The sequence below is a fragment of the Acipenser ruthenus genome, chromosome 24 (genome assembly GCF_902713425.1).
Source record: "Acipenser ruthenus chromosome 24, fAciRut3.2 maternal haplotype, whole genome shotgun sequence".
NCBI classification, from domain to species: Eukaryota; Metazoa; Chordata; class Actinopteri; order Acipenseriformes; family Acipenseridae; genus Acipenser; species Acipenser ruthenus.
The window spans coordinates 10526014-10548241 of NC_081212.1; the positions used below are offsets into that span (position 1 = coordinate 10526014).

General features: G+C 41.2%; 27 non-coding genes across 27 annotated transcripts; 15 read left to right on the forward strand and 12 right to left on the reverse strand.

Annotated features, from left to right (window-relative positions):
* Positions 1–853: 853 nt before the first annotated feature.
* trnav-cac (transfer RNA valine (anticodon CAC)) lies at positions 854–926 on the forward strand. The gene has a single exon. It is a non-coding gene; the product is annotated as a tRNA-Val (tRNA).
* A 1190-nt stretch (positions 927–2116) lies between these two features.
* LOC131700762 (U4 spliceosomal RNA) lies at positions 2117–2256 on the forward strand. Its single transcript, XR_009308571.1, has one exon. It is a non-coding gene; the product is annotated as a U4 spliceosomal RNA (small nuclear RNA).
* Positions 2257–2495: 239 nt separating this feature from the next.
* On the reverse strand, positions 2496–2552 carry LOC131700959 (U7 small nuclear RNA). Its single transcript, XR_009308768.1, has one exon. It is a non-coding gene; the product is annotated as a U7 small nuclear RNA (small nuclear RNA).
* A 555-nt stretch (positions 2553–3107) lies between these two features.
* trnav-aac (transfer RNA valine (anticodon AAC)) lies at positions 3108–3180 on the reverse strand. The gene has a single exon. It is a non-coding gene; the product is annotated as a tRNA-Val (tRNA).
* A 127-nt stretch (positions 3181–3307) lies between these two features.
* trnav-cac (transfer RNA valine (anticodon CAC)) lies at positions 3308–3380 on the forward strand. The gene has a single exon. It is a non-coding gene; the product is annotated as a tRNA-Val (tRNA).
* A 1189-nt stretch (positions 3381–4569) lies between these two features.
* LOC131700763 (U4 spliceosomal RNA) lies at positions 4570–4709 on the forward strand. Its single transcript, XR_009308572.1, has one exon. It is a non-coding gene; the product is annotated as a U4 spliceosomal RNA (small nuclear RNA).
* A 239-nt stretch (positions 4710–4948) lies between these two features.
* LOC131700960 (U7 small nuclear RNA) lies at positions 4949–5005 on the reverse strand. Its single transcript, XR_009308769.1, has one exon. It is a non-coding gene; the product is annotated as a U7 small nuclear RNA (small nuclear RNA).
* Positions 5006–5559: 554 nt separating this feature from the next.
* On the reverse strand, positions 5560–5631 carry trnav-aac (transfer RNA valine (anticodon AAC)). Its single transcript has one exon. It is a non-coding gene; the product is annotated as a tRNA-Val (tRNA).
* Positions 5632–5758: 127 nt separating this feature from the next.
* Positions 5759–5831, forward strand: trnav-cac (transfer RNA valine (anticodon CAC)). Its single transcript has one exon. It is a non-coding gene; the product is annotated as a tRNA-Val (tRNA).
* A 1188-nt stretch (positions 5832–7019) lies between these two features.
* LOC131700764 (U4 spliceosomal RNA) lies at positions 7020–7159 on the forward strand. Its single transcript, XR_009308573.1, has one exon. It is a non-coding gene; the product is annotated as a U4 spliceosomal RNA (small nuclear RNA).
* A 239-nt stretch (positions 7160–7398) lies between these two features.
* Positions 7399–7455, reverse strand: LOC131700803 (U7 small nuclear RNA). The gene has a single exon (XR_009308612.1). It is a non-coding gene; the product is annotated as a U7 small nuclear RNA (small nuclear RNA).
* A 554-nt stretch (positions 7456–8009) lies between these two features.
* trnav-aac (transfer RNA valine (anticodon AAC)) lies at positions 8010–8082 on the reverse strand. The gene has a single exon. It is a non-coding gene; the product is annotated as a tRNA-Val (tRNA).
* Positions 8083–8209: 127 nt separating this feature from the next.
* trnav-cac (transfer RNA valine (anticodon CAC)) lies at positions 8210–8282 on the forward strand. The gene has a single exon. It is a non-coding gene; the product is annotated as a tRNA-Val (tRNA).
* A 1185-nt stretch (positions 8283–9467) lies between these two features.
* Positions 9468–9607, forward strand: LOC131700765 (U4 spliceosomal RNA). Its single transcript, XR_009308574.1, has one exon. It is a non-coding gene; the product is annotated as a U4 spliceosomal RNA (small nuclear RNA).
* Positions 9608–10438: 831 nt separating this feature from the next.
* On the reverse strand, positions 10439–10511 carry trnav-aac (transfer RNA valine (anticodon AAC)). The gene has a single exon. It is a non-coding gene; the product is annotated as a tRNA-Val (tRNA).
* A 127-nt stretch (positions 10512–10638) lies between these two features.
* On the forward strand, positions 10639–10711 carry trnav-cac (transfer RNA valine (anticodon CAC)). Its single transcript has one exon. It is a non-coding gene; the product is annotated as a tRNA-Val (tRNA).
* An 853-nt stretch (positions 10712–11564) lies between these two features.
* Positions 11565–11704, forward strand: LOC131700766 (U4 spliceosomal RNA). The gene has a single exon (XR_009308575.1). It is a non-coding gene; the product is annotated as a U4 spliceosomal RNA (small nuclear RNA).
* A 239-nt stretch (positions 11705–11943) lies between these two features.
* Positions 11944–12000, reverse strand: LOC131700961 (U7 small nuclear RNA). Its single transcript, XR_009308770.1, has one exon. It is a non-coding gene; the product is annotated as a U7 small nuclear RNA (small nuclear RNA).
* Positions 12001–12551: 551 nt separating this feature from the next.
* On the reverse strand, positions 12552–12624 carry trnav-aac (transfer RNA valine (anticodon AAC)). Its single transcript has one exon. It is a non-coding gene; the product is annotated as a tRNA-Val (tRNA).
* Positions 12625–12751: 127 nt separating this feature from the next.
* Positions 12752–12824, forward strand: trnav-cac (transfer RNA valine (anticodon CAC)). The gene has a single exon. It is a non-coding gene; the product is annotated as a tRNA-Val (tRNA).
* Positions 12825–14011: 1187 nt separating this feature from the next.
* LOC131700767 (U4 spliceosomal RNA) lies at positions 14012–14151 on the forward strand. The gene has a single exon (XR_009308576.1). It is a non-coding gene; the product is annotated as a U4 spliceosomal RNA (small nuclear RNA).
* Positions 14152–14390: 239 nt separating this feature from the next.
* Positions 14391–14447, reverse strand: LOC131700962 (U7 small nuclear RNA). The gene has a single exon (XR_009308771.1). It is a non-coding gene; the product is annotated as a U7 small nuclear RNA (small nuclear RNA).
* Positions 14448–14998: 551 nt separating this feature from the next.
* trnav-aac (transfer RNA valine (anticodon AAC)) lies at positions 14999–15071 on the reverse strand. Its single transcript has one exon. It is a non-coding gene; the product is annotated as a tRNA-Val (tRNA).
* A 127-nt stretch (positions 15072–15198) lies between these two features.
* Positions 15199–15271, forward strand: trnav-cac (transfer RNA valine (anticodon CAC)). The gene has a single exon. It is a non-coding gene; the product is annotated as a tRNA-Val (tRNA).
* A 1190-nt stretch (positions 15272–16461) lies between these two features.
* On the forward strand, positions 16462–16601 carry LOC131700768 (U4 spliceosomal RNA). Its single transcript, XR_009308577.1, has one exon. It is a non-coding gene; the product is annotated as a U4 spliceosomal RNA (small nuclear RNA).
* A 239-nt stretch (positions 16602–16840) lies between these two features.
* Positions 16841–16897, reverse strand: LOC131700804 (U7 small nuclear RNA). Its single transcript, XR_009308613.1, has one exon. It is a non-coding gene; the product is annotated as a U7 small nuclear RNA (small nuclear RNA).
* A 737-nt stretch (positions 16898–17634) lies between these two features.
* On the forward strand, positions 17635–17707 carry trnav-cac (transfer RNA valine (anticodon CAC)). The gene has a single exon. It is a non-coding gene; the product is annotated as a tRNA-Val (tRNA).
* Positions 17708–22228: the final 4521 nt, after the last annotated feature.

Genomic DNA, 22228 nt, shown 5'->3' on the forward strand with positions numbered 1-22228 from the left:
GAGTTTGATCAACTATGTCATTCATGCCGACAAAGCTCAGGAGGGCGATCGTTAGGTTGAATATCTAAATTTCCCGGGTTATATCCCGAGTTTCGACAGATGTCAGTTTATTCATATACCTACAGAATCACAGGTACAAATATTGCAGTTAAAGTTTATGCTTTTCAAATCCGTGCACGAAAGGGGGTGCCCAAATCAGAATGAAAGTCACGGGGGGAGTAATCAAAACATCGCAAAAGAAAAATACACTGCATTAAACAAATCATTTGGAGCGGTCTAAAATGAGCAATCCAGGTTCGATTCATTGTTTTGCCCTTTCGATGGCAGCAGTGTAAAAAAATGACCTGCACATTTCTCTGCTGGCTTCGGGTAGCAAACAAGAAGCAGTGATTTCCCATATGATCTAGTGGTTACGCTTCCCGTTTTTTCACCCAGGTGACCAGGGTTCAACTCCCTGTATGCGAATTCATTTATTTACTTGTGGAGGTAATTGTCAGATAAAAGGATTGAAAAATGAAACCCCACATTGTAGGATGGGGAGACTTATAACTAGTGACCATTATATAAAAAAAAAAATAACGTTTGCTTATGTTAGATGCAAGAGAGCGAGACAGATAGATTTGCATCTTGGTATCCCATCACTCCTATGTGCACCAAAGCAATGACGGTCTACACTTCAGTTCATATATAATCGGAATAAAAAAGTGGACTCTGTTGCATTGTGAGGCTGCAGTGTCGATAACATAAACCTCTACGTTTCAGGGATCATTTAACTGTACTGTATTATATCCAAAATGGGTAATCGGCACTGTATGCTTAGAGCGCAACACACGGATCGTTTGTTAAGCAACATGTTTCCATAGTGTAGTGGTTATCACGTTCGCCTCACACGCGAAAGGTCCCCGGTTCGAAACCGGGTGGAAACACAGCACGGCATATTTTTTTCACTGTATGTATTTATTCTCCCCAGGTAAACAGCCACCCAGACCAGAACGATGTATTTGTAGTGTGCATGGTGCATTGTCAATGCAAGTCTGACTGTATATTAAACGGAGTGAGAATGCACTCTGCAACGTTTTGGCTTCGACTGCTGCTTGACTCACAGAAACGACAATGTTGATACTCTGACTCTTCTTCTTAAAATGCATGTTAAAATGCGGAATGTTTTCAAATTCCATGAATTCGCAGGTCTGTACAGAACAAGACGACTATCTGGTCTCACAAAATGTTGCTGGTTCTCGTAGAACAAAGAAGAGTTTGATCAACTATGTCATTCATGCCGACAAAGCTCAGGAGGGCGATCGTTAGGTTGAATATCTAAATTTCCCGGGTTATATCCCGAGTTTCGACAGATGTCAGTTTATTCATATACCTACAGAATCACAGGTACAAATATTGCAGTTAAAGTTTATGCTTTTCAAATCCGTGCACGAAAGGGGGTGCCCAAATCAGAATGAAAGTCACGGGGGGAGTAATCAAAACATCGCAAAAGAAAAATACACTGCATTAAACAAATCATTTGGAGCGGTCTAAAATGAGCAATCCAGGTTCGATTCATTGTTTTGCCCTTTCGATGGCAGCAGTGTAAAAAAATGACCTGCACATTTCTCTGCTGGCTTCGGGTAGCAAACAAGAAGCAGTGATTTCCCATATGATCTAGTGGTTACGATTCCCGTTTTTTCACCCAGGTGACCAGGGTTCAACTCCCTGTATGCGAATTCATTTATTTACTTGTGGAGGTAATTGTCAGATAAAAGGATTGAAAAATGAAACCCCACATTGTAGGATGGGGAGACTTATAACTAGTGACCATTATATAAAAAAAATAAATAACGTTTGCTTATGTTAGATGCAAGAGAGCGAGACAGATAGATTTGCATCTTGGTATCCCATCACTCCTATGTGCACCAAAGCAATGACGGTCTACACTTCAGTTCATATATAATCGGAATAAAAAAGTGGACTCTGTTGCATTGTGAGGCTGCAGTGTCGATAACATAAACCTCTACGTTTGAGGGATCATTTAACTGTACTGTATTATATCGCAGTAACTTGCCCACCTGCAAGTCAAATGTCTTTGCTGTAGGGGGTAGCATTTAGTTATCCCAAGTTCTGTAGCTTTGCGCAGTGGCAGTATCATAGCCCATGAGGTTTGTCCGAGGCGTGATTATTGCTAGTTGAAAACTTTAACCAATACCCCGCCGTGGTGACTTGAAATATAGTCGCCGCTGGCAATTTTTGACAGTCTCACAGAGTCTGCTATCATGTAGTTGAAAGAACAGAACAAATGTTGACGCTTTGACATTCTGGGTTTGGTTTTGTATTCTACTGATTGGGCACAACATTTGAGTTGATCTTTTTACTCTTTATAACATACAAGTGTATTTACAAGGTTAGGGGCCGTTTCTCCTGTTGTGTCAATTATATTACTATGCAGCTGGCAGGCATTCGGAACGCGCACGCTAACAACGCGTCATCTTTCATTTTACAAAACACGGGGCATTCGACACGGAGAAAACCTTCTAGACAAATACTAAAAGAGCTAAACATCAATTTGCCTCCCCAGCCATGTTAATAGATATCTGGCTTTTTTGCAGTAGCATTAAAGTTGTGGTGACACACGAAAAAGAAACATGGAAATCTGTTTTGGGGTTGGGGAGTTAACCTACCAAACAATTTACGCACATGAATATATCATGAAAACAGCCATGCATGGAGGTCATGGGAACTCTCCGTTCTATTGCTTTCCTTTCTCCCAGATATATCATGCACATTATGTAACTTCTCTTCAAAGGCAATTTTAGTATTCAGACTGTAGTTGCAAAAATAATACAATATCTTTTGACTAGAGTTCATCTTTTAAAAACAACTACTTTGCCAACAGAAGAAAAAAAAGGCTAACAGAAGACGGTTTCGCTCCGTCGACCTCTGGGTTATAAGGCTCAGCACGCTTCCGCTGCGCCACTCTGATACAGCTGCTTCTCGAATGAAACACCCATTAATAAAATAAAATAAATCAATCAATTCTCAGTGCAACTTTTTGACGCAGTCTGCTGCTGGACTCACAGAGAGCGGAGAAGACCGCAACAAAAAAACGAACAAGCACATGTTTCCACCCGGTTTCGAACCGGGGACCTTTCGCGTGTTAGGCGAACGTGATAACCACTACACTATGGAAACTTTCACATGTACATTGTTACATTCAGCTGGGCTTTAAGTGAAGACTGCCTTGCACTGCAGGATCCAAAATGGGTAATCGGCACTGTATGCTTAGAGCGCAACACACGGATCGTTTGTTAAGCAACATGTTTCCATAGTGTAGTGGTTATCACGTTCGCCTCACACGCGAAAGGTCCCCGGTTCGAAACCGGGTGGAAACACAGCACGGCATCTTTTTTTCACTGTATGTATTTATTCTCCCCAGGTAAACAGCCACCCAGACCAGAACGATGTATTTGTAGTGTGCATGGTGCATTGTCAATGCAAGTCTGACTGTATATTAAACGGAGTGAGAATGCACTCTGCAACGTTTTGGCTTCGACTGCTGCTTGACTCACAGAAACGACAATGTTGATACTCTGACTCTTCTTCTTAAAATGCATGTTAAAATGCGGAATGTTTTCAAATTCCATGAATTCGCAGGTCTGTACAGAACAAGACGACTATCTGGTCTCACAAAATGTTGCTGGTTCTCGTAGAACAAAGAAGAGTTTGATCAACTATGTCATTCATGCCGACAAAGCTCAGGAGGGCGATCGTTAGGTTGAATATCTAAATTTCCCGGGTTATATCCCGAGTTTCGACAGATGTCAGTTTATTCATATACCTACAGAATCACAGGTACAAATATTGCAGTTAAAGTTTATGCTTTTCAAATCCGTGCACGAAAGGGGGTGCCCAAATCAGAATGAAAGTCACGGGGGGAGTAATCAAAACATCGCAAAAGAAAAATACACTGCATTAAACAAATCATTTGGAGCGGTCTAAAATGAGCAATCCAGGTTCGATTCATTGTTTTGCCCTTTCGATGGCAGCAGTGTAAAAAAATGACCTGCACATTTCTCTGCTGGCTTCGGGTAGCAAACAAGAAGCAGTGATTTCCCATATGATCTAGTGGTTACGCTTCCCGTTTTTTCACCCAGGTGACCAGGGTTCAACTCCCTGTATGCGAATTCATTTATTTACTTGTGGAGGTAATTGTCAGATAAAAGGATTGAAAAATGAAACCCCACATTGTAGGATGGGGAGACTTATAACTAGTGACCATTATATAAAAAAAAAAATAACGTTTGCTTATGTTAGATGCAAGAGAGCGAGACAGATAGATTTGCATCTTGGTATCCCATCACTCCTATGTGCACCAAAGCAATGACGGTCTACACTTCAGTTCATATATAATCGGAATAAAAAAGTGGACTCTGTTGCATTGTGAGGCTGCAGTGTCGATAACATAAACCTCTACGTTTGAGGGATCATTTAACTGTACTGTATTATATCGCAGTAACTTGCCCACCGGCAAGTCAAATGTCTTTGCTGTAGGGGGTAGCATTTAGTTATCCCAAGTTCTGTAGCTTTGCGCAGTGGCAGTATCATAGCCCATGAGGTTTGTCCGAGGCGTGATTATTGCTAGTTGAAAACTTTAACCAATACCCCGCCGTGGTGACTTGAAATATAGTCGCCGCTGGCAATTTTTGACAGTCTCACAGAGTCTGCTATCATGTAGTTGAAAGAACAGAACAAATGTTGACGCTTTGACATTCTGGGTTTGGTTTTGTATTCTACTGATTGGGCACAACATTTGAGTTGACCTTTTTACTCTTTATAACATACAAGTGTATTTACAAGGTTAGGGGCCGTTTCTCCTGTTGTGTCAATTATATTACTATGCAGCTGGCAGGCATTCGGAACGCGCACGCTAACAACGCGTCATCTTTCATTTTACAAAACACGGGGCATTCGACACGGAGAAAACCTTCTAGACAAATACTAAAAGAGCTAAACATCAATTTGCCTCCCCAGCCATGTTAATAGATATCTGGCTTTTTTGCAGTAGCATTAAAGTTGTGGTGACACACGAAAAAGAAACATGGAAATCTGTTTTGGGGTTGGGGAGTTAACCTACCAAACAATTTACGCACATGAATATATCATGAAAACAGCCATGCATGGAGGTCATGGGAACTCTCCGTTCTATTGCTTTCCTTTCTCCCAGATATATCATGCACATTATGTAACTTCTCTTCAAAGGCAATTTTAGTATTCAGACTGTAGTTGCAAAAATAATACAATATCTTTTGACTAGAGTTCATCTTTTAAAAACAACTACTTTGCCAACAGAAGAAAAAAAGGCTAACAGAAGACGGTTTCGCTCCGTCGACCTCTGGGTTATAAGGCTCAGCACGCTTCCGCTGCGCCACTCTGATACAGCTGCTTCGCGAATGAAACACCCATTAATAAAATAAAATAAATCAATCAATTCTCAGTGCAACTTTTTGACGCAGTCTGCTGCTGGACTCACAGAGAGCGGAGAAGACCGCAACAAAAAAACAAACAAGCACATGTTTCCACCCGGTTTCGAACCGGGGACCTTTCGCGTGTTAGGCGAACGTGATAACCACTCACTATGGAAACTTTCACATGTACATTATTACATTCAGCTGGGCTTTAAGTGAAGACTGCCTTGCACTGCAGGATCCAAAATGGGTAATCGGCACTGTATGCTTAGAGCGCAACACACGGATCGTTTATTAAGCAACATGTTTCCATAGTGTAGTAGTTATCACGTTCGCCTCACACGCGAAAGGTCCCCGGTTCGAAACCGGGTGGAAACACAGCACGGCATATTTTTTTCACTGTATGTATTTATTCTCCCCAGGTAAACAGCCACCCAGACCAGAACGATGTATTTGTAGTGTGCATGGTGCATTGTCAATGCAAGTCTGACTGTATATTAAACGGAGTGAGAATGCACTCTGCAACGTTTTGGCTTCGACTGCTGCTTGACTCACAGAAACGACAATGTTGATACTCTGACTCTTCTTCTTAAAATGCATGTTAAAATGCGGAATGTTTTCAAATTCCATGAATTCGCAGGTCTGTACAGAACAAGACGACTATCTGGTCTCACAAAATGTTGCTGGTTCTCGTAGAACAAAGAAGAGTTTGATCAACTATGTCATTCATGCCGACAAAGCTCAGGAGGGCGATCGTTAGGTTGAATATCTAAATTTCCCGGGTTATATCCCGAGTTTCGACAGATGTCAGTTTATTCATATACCTACAGAATCACAGGTACAAATATTGCAGTTAAAGTTTATGCTTTTCAAATCCGTGCACGAAAGGGGGTGCCCAAATCAGAATAAAAGTCACGGGGGGAGTAATCAAAACATCGCAAAAGAAAAATACACTGCATTAAACAAATCATTTGGAGCGGTCTAAAATGAGCAATCCAGGTTCGATTCATTGTTTTGCCCTTTCGATGGCAGCAGTGTAAAAAAATGACCTGCACATTTCTCTGCTGGCTTCGGGTAGCAAACAAGAAGCAGTGATTTCCCATATGATCTAGTGGTTACGATTCCCGTTTTTTCACCCAGGTGACCAGGGTTCAACTCCCTGTATGCGAATTCATTTATTTACTTGTGGAGGTAATTGTCAGATAAAAGGATTGAAAAATGAAACCCCACATTGTAGGATGGGGAGACTTATAACTAGTGACCACTATATAAAAAAAAAATAACGTTTGCTTATGTTAGATGCAAGAGAGCGAGACAGATAGATTTGCATCTTGGTATCCCATCACTCCTATGTGCACCAAAGCAATGACGGTCTAAACTTCAGTTCAAATATAATCGGAATAAAAAAGTGGACTCTGTTGCATTGTGAGGCTGCAGTGTCGATAACATAAACCTCTACGTTTGAGGGATCATTTAACTGTACTGTATTATATAGCAGTAACTTGCCCACCGGCAAGTCAAATGTCTTTGCTGTAGGGGGTAGCATTTAGTTATCCCAAGTTCTGTAGCTTTGCGCAGTGGCAGTATCATAGCCCATGAGGTTTGTCCGAGGCGTGATTATTGCTAGTTGAAAACTTTAACCAATACCCCGCCGTGGTGACTTGAAATATAGTCGCCGCTGGCAATTTTTGACAGTCTCACAGAGTCTGCTATCATGTAGTTGAAAGAACAGAACAAATGTTGACGCTTTGACATTCTGGGTTTGGTTTTGTATTCTACTGATTGGGCACAACATTTGAGTTGATCTTTTTATTCTTTATAACATACAAGTGTATTTACAAGGTTAGGGGCCGTTTCTCCTGTTGTGTCAATTATATTACTATGCAGCTGGCAGGCATTCGGAACGCGCACGCTAACAACGCGTCATCTTTCATTTTACAAAACACGGGGCATTCGACACAGAGAAAACCTTCTAGACAAATACTAAAAGAGCTAAACATCAATTTGCCTCCCCAGCCATGTTAATAGATATCTGGCTTTTTTGCAGTAGCATTAAAGTTGTGGTGACACACGAAAAAGAAACATGGAAATCTGTTTTGGGGTTGGGGAGTTAACCTACCAAACAATTTACGCACATGAATATATCATGAAAACAGCCATGCATGGAGGTCATGGGAACTCTCCGTTCTATTGCTTTCCTTTCTCCCAGATATATCATGCACATTATGTAACTTCTCTTCAAAGGCAATTTTAGTATTCAGACTGTAGTTGCAAAAATAATACAATATCTTTTGACTAGAGTTCATCTTTTAAAAACAACTACTTTGCCAAAAGAAGAAAAAAAGGCTAACAGAAGACGGTTTCGCTCCGTCGACCTCTGGGTTATAAGGCTCAGCACGCTTCCGCTGCGCCACTCTGATACAGCTGCTTCTCGAATGAAACACCCATTAATAAAATAAAATAAATCAATCAATTCTCAGTGCAACTTTTTGACGCAGTCTGTTGCTGGACTCACAGAGAGCTTAGAAGACCGCAACAAAAAAACGAACAAGCACATGTTTCCACCCGGTTTCGAACCGGGGACCTTTCGCGTGTTAGGCGAACGTGATAACCACTACACTATGGAAACTTTCACATGTACATTGTTACATTCAGCTGGGCTTTAAGTGAAGACTGCCTTGCACTGCAGGATCCAAAATGGGTAATCGGCACTGTATGCTTAGAGCGCAACACACGGATCGTTTATTAAGCAACGTGTTTCCATAGTGTAGTGGTTATCACGTTCGCCTCACACGCGAAAGGTCCCCGGTTCGAAACCGGGTGGAAACACAGCACGGCATATTTTTTTCACTGTATGTATTTATTCTCCCCAGGTAAACAGCCACCCAGACCAGAACGATGTATTTATAGTGTGCATGGTGCATGTCAATGCAAGTCTGACTGTATATTAAACGGAGTGAGAATGCACTCTGCAACGTTTTGGCTTCGACTGCTGCTTGACTCACAGAAACGACAATGTTGATACTCTTACTCTTCTTCTTAAAATGCATGTTAAAATGCGGAATGTTTTCAAATTCCATGAATTCGCAGGTCTGTACAGAACAAGACGACTATCTGGTCTCACAAAATGTTGCTGGTTCTCGTAGAACAAAGAAGAGTTTGATCAACTATGTCATTCATGCCGACAAAGCTCAGGAGGGCGATCGTTAGGTTGAATATCTAAATTTTCCGGGTTATATCCCGAGTTTCGACAGATGTCAGTTTATTCATATACCTACAGAATCACAGGTACAAATATTGCAGTTAAAGTTTATGCTTTTCAAATCCGTGCACGAAAGGGGGTGCCCAAATCAGAATAAAAGTCACGGGGGGAGTAATCAAAACATCGCAAAAGAAAAATACACTGCATTAAACAAATCATTTGGAGCGGTCTAAAATGAGCAATCCAGGTTCGATTCATTGTTTTGCCCTTTCGATGGCAGCAGTGTAAAAAAATGACCTGCACATTTCTCTGCTGGCTTCGGGTAGCAAACAAGAAGCAGTGATTTCCCATATGATCTAGTGGTTACGATTCCTGTTTTTTTCACCCAGGTGACCAGGGTTCAACTCCCTGTATGCAAATTCATTTATTTACTTGTGGAGGTAATTGTCAGATAAAAGGATTGAAAAATGAAACCCCACATTGTAGGATGGGGAGACATAACTAGTGACCACTATATATAAAAAAATAACGTTTGCTTATGTTAGATGCAAGAGAGCGAGACAGATAGATTTGCATCTTGGTATGCCATCACTCCTATGTGCACCAAAGCAATGACGGTCTACACTTCAGTTCATATATAATCGGAATAAAAAAGTGGACTCTGTTGCATTGTGAGGCTGCAGTGTCGATAACATAAACCTCTACGTTTGAGGGATCATTTAACTGTACTGTATTATATAGCAGTAACTTGCCCACCGGCAAGTCAAATGTCTTTGCTGTAGGGGGTAGCATTTAGTTATCCCAAGTTCTGTAGCTTTGCGCAGTGGCAGTATCATAGCCCATGAGGTTTGTCCGAGGCGTGATTATTGCTAGTTGAAAACTTTAACCAATACCCCGCCGTGGTGACTTGAAATATAGTCGCCGCTGGCAATTTTTGACAGTCTCACAGAGTCTGCTATCATGTAGTTGAAAGAACAGAACAAATGTTGACGCTTTGACATTCTGGGATTGGTTTTGTATTCTACTGATTGGGCACAACATTTGAGTTGATCTTTTTACTCTTTATAACATACAAGTGTATTTACAAGGTTAGGGGCCGTTTCTCCTGTTGTGTCAATTATATTACTATGCAGCTGGCAGGCATTCGGAACGCGCACGCTAACAACGCGTCATCTTTCATTTTACAAAAGACACGGAGAAAACCTTCTAGACAAATACTAAAAGAGCTAAACATCAATTTGCCTCCCCAGCCATGTTAATAGATATCTGGCTTTTTTGCAGTAGCATTAAAGTTGTGGTGACACACGAAAAAGAAACATGGAAATCTGTTTTGGGGTTGGGGAGTTAACCTACCAAACATTTTACGCACATGAATATATAATGAAAACAGCCATGCATGGAGGTCATGGGAACTCTCCGTTCTATTGCTTTCCTTTCTCCCAGATATATTATGCACATTATGTAACTTCTCTTCAAAGGCAATTTTAGTATTCAGACTGTAGTTGCAAAAATAATACAATATCTTTTGACTAGAGTTCATCTTTTAAAAACAACTACTTTGCCAACAGAAGAAAAAAAGGCTAACGGTTTCGCTCCGTCGACCTCTGGGTTATAAGGCTCAGCACGCTTCCGCTGCGCCACTCTGATACAGCTGCTTCTCGAATGAAACACCCATTAATAAAATAAAATAAATCAATCAATTCTCAGTGCAACTTTTTGACGCAGTCTGCTGCTGGACTCCCAGAGAGCGGAGAAGACCGCAACAAAAAAACGAACAAGCACATGTTTCCACCCGGTTTCGAACCGGGGACCTTTCGCGTGTTAGGCGAACGTGATAACCACTACACTATGGAAACTTTCACATGTACATTGTTACATTCAGCTGGGCTTTAAGTGAAGACTGCCTTGCACTGCAGGATCCAAAATGGGTAATCGGCACTGTATGCTTAGAGCGCAACACACGGATCGTTTATTAAGCAACATGTTTCCATAGTGTAGTGGTTATCACGTTCGCCTCACACGCGAAAGGTCCCCGGTTCGAAACCGGGTGGAAACACAGCACGGCATATTTTTTTCACTGTATGTATTTATTCTCCCCAGGTAAACAGCCACCCAGACCAGAACGATGTATTTGTAGTGTGCATGGTGCATTGTCAATGCAAGTCTGACTGTATATTAAACGGAGTGAGAATGCACTCTGCAACGTTTTGGCTTCGACTGCTGCTTGACTCACAGAAACGACAATGTTGATACTCTGACTCTTCTTCTTAAAATGCATGTTAAAATGCGGAATGTTTTCAAATTCCATGAATTCGCAGGTCTGTACAGAACAAGACGACTATCTGGTCTCACAAAATGTTGCTGGTTCTCGTAGAACAAAGAAGAGTTTGATCAACTATGTCATTCATGCCGACAAAGCTCAGGAGGGCGATCGTTAGGTTGAATATCTAAATTTCCCGGGTTATATCCCGAGTTTCGACAGATGTCAGTTTATTCATATACCTACAGAATCACAGGTACAAATATTGCAGTTAAAGTTTATGCTTTTCAAATCAGTGCACGAAAGGGGGTGCCCAAATCAGAATGAAAGTCACGGGGGGAGTAATCAAAACATCGCAAAAGAAAAATACACTGCATTAAACAAATCATTTGGAGCGGTCTAAAATGAGCAATCCAGGTTCGATTCATTGTTTTGCCCTTTCGATGGCAGCAGTGTAAAAAAATGACCTGCACATTTCTCTGCTGGCTTCGGGTAGCAAACAAGAAGCAGTGATTTCCCATATGATCTAGTGGTTACGATTCCCGTTTTTTCACATTTAACTGTACTGTATTATATAGCAGTAACTTGCCCACCGGCAAGTCAAATGTCTTTGCTGTAGGGGGTAGCATTTAGTTATCCCAAGTTCTGTAGCTTTGCGCAGTGGCAGTATCATAGCCCATGAGGTTTGTCCGAGGCGTGATTATTGCTAGTTGAAAACTTTAACCAATACCCCGCCGTGGTGACTTGAAATATAGTCGCCGCTGGCAATTTTTGACAGTCTCACAGAGTCTGCTATCATGTAGTTGAAAGAACAGAACAAATGTTGACGCTTTGACATTCTGGGTTTGGTTTTGTATTCTACTGATTGGGCACAACATTTGAGTTGATCTTTTTACTCTTTATAACATACAAGTGTATTTACAAGGTTAGGGGCCGTTTCTCCTGTTGTGTCAATTATATTACTATGCAGCTGGTAGGCATTCGGAACGCGCACGCTAACAACGCGTCATCTTTCATTTTACAAAACACGGGGCATTCGACACGGAGAAAACCTTCTAGACAAATACTAAAAGAGCTAAACATCAATTTGCCTCCCCAGCCATGTTAATATATATCTGGCTTTTTTGCAGTAGCATTAAAGTTGTGGTGACACACTAAAAAGAAACATGGAAATCTGTTTTGGGGTTGGGGAGTTAACCTACCAAACATTTTACGCACATGAATATATAATGAAAACAGCCATGCATGGAGGTCATGGGAACTCTCCGTTCTATTGCTTTCCTTTCTCCCAGATATATCATGCACATTATGTAACTTCTCTTCAAAGGCAATTTTAGTATTCAGACTGTAGTTGCAAAAATAATACAATATCTTTTGACTAGAGTTCATCTTTTAAAAACAACTACTTTGCCAACAGAAGAAAAAAAGGCTAACAGAAGACGGTTTCGCTCCGTCGACCTCTGGGTTATAAGGCTCAGCACGCTTCCGCTGCGCCACTCTGATACAGCTGCTTCTCGAATGAAACACCCATTAATAAAATAAAATAAATCAATCAATTCTCTGTGCAACTTTTTGACGCAGTCTGCTGCTGGACTCACAGAGAGCGGAGACCGCAACAAAAAAACGAACAAGCACATGTTTCCACCCGGTTTCGAACCGGGGACCTTTCGCGTGTTAGGCGAACGTGATAACCACTACACTATGGAAACTTTCACATGTACATTGTTACATTCAGCTGGGCTTTAAGTGAAGACTGCCTTGCACTGCAGGATCCAAAATGGGTAATCGGCACTGTATGCTTAGAGCGCAACACACGGATCGTTTAATAAGCAACATGTTTCCATAGTGTAGTGGTTATCACGTTCGCCTCACACGCGAAAGGTCCCCGGTTCGAAACCGGGTGGAAACACAGCACGGCATATTTTTTTTCACTGTATGTATTTATTCTCCCCAGGTAAACAGCCACCGACCAGAACGATGTATTTGTAGTGTGCATGGTGCATTGTCAATGCAAGTCTGACTGTATATTAAACGGAGTGAGAATGCACTCTGCAACGTTTTGGCTTCGACTGCTGCTTGACTCACAGAAACGACAATGTTGATACTCTGACTCTTCTTCTTAAAATGCATGTTAAAATGCGGAATGTTTTCAAATTCCATGAATTCGCAGGTCTGTACAGAACAAGACGACTATCTGGTCTCACAAAATGTTGCTGGTTTTCGTAGAACAAAGAAGAGTTTGATCAACTATGTCATTCATGCCGACAAAGCTCAGGAGGGCGATCGTTAGGTTGAATATCTAAATTTCCCGGGTTATATCCCGAGTTTCGACAGATGTCAGTTTATTCATATACCTACAGAATCACAGGTACAAATATTGCAGTTAAAGTTTATGCTTTTCAAATCCGTGCACGAAAGGGGGTGCCCAAATCAGAATGAAAGTCACGGGGGGAGTAATCAAAACATCGCAAAAGAAAAATACACTGCATTAAACAAATCATTTGGAGCGGTCTAAAATGAGCAATCCAGGTTCGATTCATTGTTTTGCCCTTTCGATGGCAGCAGTGTAAAAAATGACCTGCACATTTCTCTGCTGGCTTCGGGTAGCAAACAAGAAGCAGTGATTTCCCATATGATCTAGTGGTTACGATTCCCGTTTTTTCACCCAGGTGACCAGGGTTCAACTCCCTGTATGCGAATTCATTTATTTACTTGTGGAGGTAATTGTCAGATAAAAGGATTGAAAAATGAAACCCCACATTGTAGGATGGGGAGACTTATAACTAGTGACCATTATATATAAAAAAAAATAACGTTTGCTTATGTTAGATGCAAGAGAGCGAGACAGATAGATTTGCATCTTGGTATCCCATCACTCCTATGTGCACCAAAGCAATGACGGTCTACACTTCAGTTCATATATAATCGGAATAAAAAAGTGGACTCTGTTGCATTGTGAGGCTGCAGTGTCGATAACATAAACCTCTACGTTTGAGGGATCATTTAACTGTACTGTATTATATAGCAGTAACTTGCCCACCGGCAAGTCAAATGTCTTTGCTGTAGGGGGTAGCATTTAGTTATCCCAAGTTCTGTAGCTTTGCGCAGTGGCAGTATCATAGCCCATGAGGTTTGTCCGAGGCGTGATTATTGCTAGTTGAAAACTTTAACCAATACCCCGCCGTGGTGACTTGAAATATAGTCGCCGCTGGCAATTTTTGACAGTCTCACAGAGTCTGCTATCATGTAGTTGAAAGAACAGAACAAATGTTGACGCTTTGACATTCTGGGTTTGGTTTTGTATTCTACTGATTGGGCACAACATTTGAGTTGATCTTTTTACTCTTTATAACATACAAGTGTATTTACAAGGTTAGGGGCCGTTTCTCCTGTTGTGTCAATTATATTACTATGCAGCTGGTAGGCATTCGGAACGCGCACGCTAACAACGCGTCATCTTTCATTTTACAAAACACGGGGCATTCGACACGGAGAAAACCTTCTAGACAAATACTAAAAGAGCTAAACATCAATTTGCCTCCCCAGCCATGTTAATATATATCTGGCTTTTTTGCAGTAGCATTAAAGTTGTGGTGACACACTAAAAAGAAACATGGAAATCTGTTTTGGGGTTGGGGAGTTAACCTACCAAACATTTTACGCACATGAATATATAATGAAAACAGCCATGCATGGAGGTCATGGGAACTCTCCGTTCTATTGCTTTCCTTTCTCCCAGATATATCATGCACATTATGTAACTTCTCTTCAAAGGCAATTTTAGTATTCAGACTGTAGTTGCAAAAATAATACAATATCTTTTGACTAGAGTTCATCTTTTAAAAACAACTACTTTGCCAACAGAAGAAAAAAAGGCTAACAGAAGACGGTTTCGCTCCGTCGACCTCTGGGTTATAAGGCTCAGCACGCTTCCGCTGCGCCACTCTGATACAGCTGCTTCTCGAATGAAACACCCATTAATAAAATAAAATAAATCAATCAATTCTCTGTGCAACTTTTTGACGCAGTCTGCTGCTGGACTCACAGAGAGCGGAGACCGCAACAAAAAAACGAACAAGCACATGTTTCCACCCGGTTTCGAACCGGGGACCTTTCGCGTGTTAGGCGAACGTGATAACCACTACACTATGGAAACTTTCACATGTACATTGTTACATTCAGCTGGGCTTTAAGTGAAGACTGCCTTGCACTGCAGGATCCAAAATGGGTAATCGGCACTGTATGCTTAGAGCGCAACACACGGATCGTTTGTTAAGCAACATGTTTCCATAGTGTAGTGGTTATCACGTTCGCCTCACACGCGAAAGGTCCCCGGTTCGAAACCGGGTGGAAACACAGCACGGCATCTTTTTTTCACTGTATGTATTTATTCTCCCCAGGTAAACAGCCACCCAGACCAGAACGATGTATTTGTAGTGTGCATGGTGCATTGTCAATGCAAGTCTGACTGTATATTAAACGGAGTGAGAATGCACTCTGCAACGTTTTGGCTTCGACTGCTGCTTGACTCACAGAAACGACAATGTTGATACTCTGACTCTTCTTCTTAAAATGCATGTTAAAATGCGGAATGTTTTCAAATTCCATGAATTCGCAGGTCTGTACAGAACAAGACGACTATCTGGTCTCACAAAATGTTGCTGGTTCTCGTAGAACAAAGAAGAGTTTGATCAACTATGTCATTCATGCCGACAAAGCTCAGGAGGGCGATCGTTAGGTTGAATATCTAAATTTCCCGGGTTATATCCCGAGTTTCGACAGATGTCAGTTTATTCATATACCTACAGAATCACAGGTACAAATATTGCAGTTAAAGTTTATGCTTTTCAAATCCGTGCACGAAAGGGGGTGCCCAAATCAGAATGAAAGTCACGGGGGGAGTAATCAAAACATCGCAAAAGAAAAATACACTGCATTAAACAAATCATTTGGAGCGGTCTAAAATGAGCAATCCAGGTTCGATTCATTGTTTTGCCCTTTCGATGGCAGCAGTGTAAAAAAATGACCTGCACATTTCTCTGCTGGCTTCGGGTAGCAAACAAGAAGCAGCGATTTCCCATATGATCTAGTGGTTACGATTCCCGTTTTTTCACCCAGGTGACCAGGGTTCAACTCCCTGTATGCGAATTCATTTATTTACTTGTGGAGGTAATTGTCAGATAAAAGGATTGAAAAATGAAACCCCACATTGTAGGATGGGGAGACTTATAACTAGTGACCATTATATAAAAAAAATAAATAACGTTTGCTTATGTTAGATGCAAGAGAGCGAGACAGATAGATTTGCATCTTGGTATCCCATCACTCCTATGTGCACCAAAGCAATGACGGTCTACACTTCAGTTCATATATAATCGGAATAAAAAAGTGGACTCTGTTGCATTGTGAGGCTGCAGTGTCGATAACATAAACCTCTACGTTTGAGGGATCATTTAACTGTACTGTATTATATCGCAGTAACTTGCCCACCGGCAAGTCAAATGTCTTTGCTGTAGGGGGTAGCATTTAGTTATCCCAAGTTCTGTAGCTTTGCGCAGTGGCAGTATCATAGCCCATGAGGTTTGTCCGAGGCGTGATTATTGCTAGTTGAAAACTTTAACCAATACCCCGCCGTGGTGACTTGAAATATAGTCGCCGCTGGCAATTTTTGACAGTCTCACAGAGTCTGCTATCATGTAGTTGAAAGAACAGAACAAATGTTGACGCTTTGACATTCTGGGTTTGGTTTTGTATTCTACTGATTGGGCACAACATTTGAGTTGATCTTTTTACTCTTTATAACATACAAGTGTATTTACAAGGTTAGGGGCCGTTTCTCCTGTTGTGTCAATTATATTACTATGCAGCTGGCAGGCATTCGGAACGCGCACGCTAACAACGCGTCATCTTTCATTTTACAAAACACGGGGCATTCGACACAGAGAAAACCTTCTAGACAAATACTAAAAGAGCTAAACATCAATTTGCCTCCCCAGCCATGTTAATAGATATCTGGCTTTTTTGCAGTAGCATTAAAGTGGTGACACACGAAAAAGAAACATGGAAATCTGTTTTGGGGTTGGGGAGTTAACCTACCAAACATTTTACGCACATGAATATATAATGAAAACAGCCATGCATGGAGGTCATGGGAACTCTCCGTTCTATTGCTTTCCTTTCTCCCAGATATATCATGCACATTATGTAACTTCTCTTCAAAGCAAATTTTAGTATTCAGACTGTAGTTGCAAAAATAATACAATATCTTTTGACTAGAGTTCATCTTTTAAAAACAACTACTTTGCCAACAGAAGAAAAAAAGGCTAACAGAAGACGGTTTCGCTCCGTCGACCTCTGGGTTATAAGGCTCAGCACGCTTCCGCTGCGCCACTCTGATACAGCTGCTTCTTGAATGAAACGCCCATTAATAAAATAAAATAAATCAATCAATTCTCTGTGCAACTTTTTGACGCAGTCTGCTGCTGGACTCACAGAGAGCGGAGACCGCAACAAAAAAACGAACAAGCACATGTTTCCACCCGGTGACCTTTCGCGTGTTAGGTGAACGTGATAACCACTACACTATGGAAACTTTCACATGTACATTGTTACATTCAGCTGGGCTTTAAGTGAAGACTGCCTTGCACTGCAGTATCCAAAATGGGTAATCGGCACTGTATGCTTAGAGCGCAACACACGGATCGTTTAATAAGCAACATGTTTCCATAGTGTAGTGGTTATCACTTTCGCCTCACACGCGAAAGGTCCCCGGTTCGAAACCGGGTGGAAACACAGCACGGCATATTTTTTTCACTGTATGTATTTATTCTCCCCAGGTAAACAGCCACCCAGACCAGAACGATGTATTTGTAGTGTGCATGGTGCATTGTCAATGCAAGTCTGACTGTATATTAAACGGAGTGAGAATGCACTCTGCAACGTTTTGGCTTCGACTGCTGCTTGACTCACAGAAACGACAATGTTGATACTCTGACTCTTCTTCTTAAAATGCATGTTAAAATGCGGAATGTTTTCAAATTCCATGAATTCGCAGGTCTGTACAGAACAAGACGACTATCTGGTCTCACAAAATGTTGCTGGTTCTCGTAGAACAAAGAAGAGTTTGATCAACTATGTCATTCATGCCGACAAAGCTCAGGAGGGCGATCGTTAGGTTGAATATCTAAATTTCCCGGGTTATATCCCGAGTTTCGACAGATGTCAGTTTATTCATATACCTACAGAATCACAGGTACAAATATTGCAGTTAAAGTTTATGCTTTTCAAATCCGTGCACGAAAGGGGGTGCCCAAATCAGAATGAAAGTCACGGGGGGAGTAATCAAAACATCGCAAAAGAAAAATACACTGCATTAAACAAATCATTTGGAGCGGTCTAAAATGAGCAATCCAGGTTCGATTCATTGTTTTGCCCTTTCGATGGCAGCAGTGTAAAAAAATGACCTGCACATTTCTCTGCTGGCTTCGGGTAGCAAACAAGAAGCAGTGATTTCCCATATGATCTAGTGGTTACGATTCCCGTTTTTTCACCCAGGTGACCAGGGTTCAACTCCCTGTATGCGAATTCATTTATTTACTTGTGGAGGTAATTGTCAGATAAAAGGATTGAAAAATGAAACCCCACATTGTAGGATGGGGAGACTTATAACTAGTGACCATTATATATTAAAAAAAATAACGTTTGCTTATGTTAGATGCAAGAGAGCGAGACAGATAGATTTGCATCTTGGTATCCCATCACTCCTATGTGCACCAAAGCAATGACGGTCTACACTTCAGTTCATATATAATCGGAATAAAAAAGTGGACTCTGTTGCATTGTGAGGCTGCAGTGTCGATAACATAAACCTCTACGTTTGAGGGATCATTTAACTGTACTGTATTATATCGCAGTAACTTGCCCACCGGCAAGTCAAATGTCTTTGCTGTAGGGGGTAGCATTTAGTTATCCCAAGTTCTGTAGCTTTGCGCAGTGGCAGTATCATAGCCCATGAGGTTTGTCTGAGGCGTGATTATTGTAACGAGTGCGGGAGAAGCAGAAAGCAAAACTACCAAGCATTTTTTCAGCTTCCTAAGGAACCTCTGCCGGATTGGAGAGCCCTGATACGGGAGTTGGAAAGATGGCAGCGAGAACAGGAGTGCGGAGACACAACGTCATTTGGTTTACCTGGAGAGATGAGAAGGAAGTATCCCTGTCGAGACTGGATTTCAGTCGGCAGATTATTCAGAAGCTGTTGGAAGTAAAACCGGAGGAGCTGAATTGCCTAATCAAGTGTCCCGGAACAGCTGTGTGCTTCGAAGTCAGCTTTGTGAGTACTGGAGTAATGAAACGATGTTTGGAGCTGTATAACAAAAAGAGAAAAGAACCACCGTTGAGTCAGTTTTTAGTTGAACCTCTGTCTGACAGAGAAATAAAAGTAGTCACAATTCAGTTCTACAGAGAGACTGTAACTGACTACGATATTGAGACTTGGCTGCACAGACATTGCAAGGTTAAATCTGGCAGTCGGAAAGTAAAAGACGCTGACGGGGTGTGGAACGGAGCTAGACAGTGGCTCATTCAGCTTTATGAAGACCCAAACGGGATTGATGGCGTACGGCATTTACCGAGTAATTTTACTTTGGGAACTGCTCGAGGGTTTGTGATGTATTATGGAATGCCAAAACTATGCCGTAACTGCGGTGGATGGGGACATTTAGCGGCGGCGTGTAAAATTATAAAGTATAAAAACTGTGGTGGGCCACACATTAGCTCCATGTGTGGGGAGGAAAAGAAATGTAACTTGTGTGGGAAAGAAGGTCACGTTTTTAAAACCTGCCCAGACCTATACACAAATGTGTTGAAAAGGAAGCTAGTGCTGAGACCAACGGTGGTGGAGAAAGAATCCAATGAGGAGAGCAGGGGAAATCATGAGGCTCAAATCGGAAATGAAGAGGAAAGTTTGGAGGAGTACTCTTCTTCGTCGGACGAGAGCTCGAGTGAGTTTGAGTGCGAGGAGGAGGGGACAGCTGCTTCAAGAGAGAGACGAAAGAGTATGAAACGTAAACCCGAACAGGATAATGAGGTGGACAGAATGAAAAAGAAAGTCGGAGAAGTGTCTGTTTTTTGTGGGGAAGGCTCTGGGATGGGCTCGGGTGGTATGCCTGGAGCTGAAGGCGGGGATGAAGGCGGAAAGTACGTCGACAGCCCTGCCTCTTCCAGCAGGGGAGAGGATGTGGTCAGAGCTGATTTTGAAGGGGCAGCCTTTTTGGAAGAGAAAGACATGGCGTCTTTTTCGATTGTGTCAGCAATCATGAAGTCGGTGGAGGACAAAGCAGTGGATTTGGTCAACACTGCAGTTACAGAGGAGGCGCAGATGCCGAGTATAGAAAGTAAGGAAGAGGAAAGTTTGGGAAAGAACGGTGCGGTCTCCGATGCTGATAAACTTGGGGAGGAGGGTGTTGGGGTTGATGGGGTAGGTAGACCGGAACTAGACTGGAAGATGAAAAAGGGAAAAAAGGGTAAAAAAAGGGAAAAAAAGAAAGATGTGACTGAGGTACAACAATAATGGGAAAGAAGGATACATATTTGTTTTCTTTTTGGTTGATAGTTATGTTAATAAATATTGCCTCTGTGAATGTGAGAGGGTTTCAGGGTTTGATCAAACGTAAAAGTGTACTTGGGTATTTGAAAACAATTGAAGCAGATATTCTTTGTTTGCAAGAGTGTGGTATTCCATACTGTGATAATTATTTTAATTTGAAACAAGAATGGGAGGTGGGAGATTCAGTATGGTCGGGGTCAAATATAGAGAGAGCTGCAGGGTTGGGGGTTATGTTTAAAAATTCAAACATTACGATAAGTGAGGTACACGATGTATTCCCTGGGCGTTTACTAATTGTAGACGTTAAACATAGAGAGACAGAACTTCGTGTAATAAATGTATATGGGTCTCAATCGAGAGAAGAGAGAGTTCAATTATTTGAGCAATTAAGAGTTTTTTTAGTTACTAATAGAGTATTGCTTATAATGGGGGATTTTAATTGTGGTATGTTAATTGAAGATCAGAAAAAAGGTAAAATAGACAAATCGGGAACTCTTTTGAAATTGATGATAAATGATGCAAGACTAAAAGATGTTGCAAAATGCTTTTGTCCTGCAGACCCAGGGTATACGTGGTCTAATAGTACACAGTCTACTGTTTCAAGGATAGATTTTTGTTTTGTACCCTGCTCTATAAATATTAAGAATTTTCGGTTAGAATCCTTTTTTTTTTCAGATCATAGAATGTTAAACATATCAGTAGAATTAATTGAAAAAATTGAGTACGGAAGGGGAGTGTGGAAATTAAATTGTAATTTGTTAGAAGATGAAAAATTAATTAAAGCTTATAAGAAAAGGTATTTGGAATGGAGAGAGCTAAAGGTGTGTTTTGATTCGATAAGGGAGTGGTGGGAGATGATAAAGGGCCGAACTAAGGGTTATTTTATATCACTGGGGAGGAAAAGAGCACAACAGACTAAAATTAAACATTTGAGATTGCAACAGAGATTACAGGATTTAGTAAGATTACAAAGTAAAGGTTTTGATTTTAGCAAGGAAATTAAAGAGGTTAAACACAGACTTTTTGATTTATTTGGAGAAATGGAAAAGAAAATGCGTTTTAGAGCCAGAGTGAAACATCTAGAGAATGATGAAACGTGTAGTCGTTTCTTCTTTCGAGAATTGGTAAGGAAAAAAAGTGTGGTGCAAGGTTTAAAGGATGGTGAGGGGGGGTTGGTAACAGAAAGTAAAGATATGTTAAATGTTGCAAAAAGGTTTTATGAAGAGTTATATATAAAAAGAGAAACAGAAAGAGATGTGCAGGATTTGTTTTTGAGGGAACTTGAGTGTGAAATAAATGAGGAAGATAATAGAGATTTAATACATGCACTGGGGAATGAAGAAGTGAAGCAAGTGGTTTTTTCGTTTGGAAAAGGAAAGGCTCCAGGTCTAGACGGACTTCCCATTGAATTTTATCAAACCTTCTGGGAAGAAATTAAAGATGATTTAATGGAAATGCTTAAGGAGTGTTTTGAATTGAAAAGGTTAGGGAAATCTATGAGGGAAGGCCTGATAACAATTTTATTTAAAAATAAAGGGGACAGAAATGATTTGAGAAATTGGAGGCCAATTACCCTGTTGAATTGTGACTACAAAATTTTATCCAAAATAGTAATGGGCAGACTGCAACAGGTAACAGGGGATTTAATCAATCCGGATCAAGTGTGTGGTGTCCCGGGAAGAACGGTAGTAGATCATTTGAATTTGATA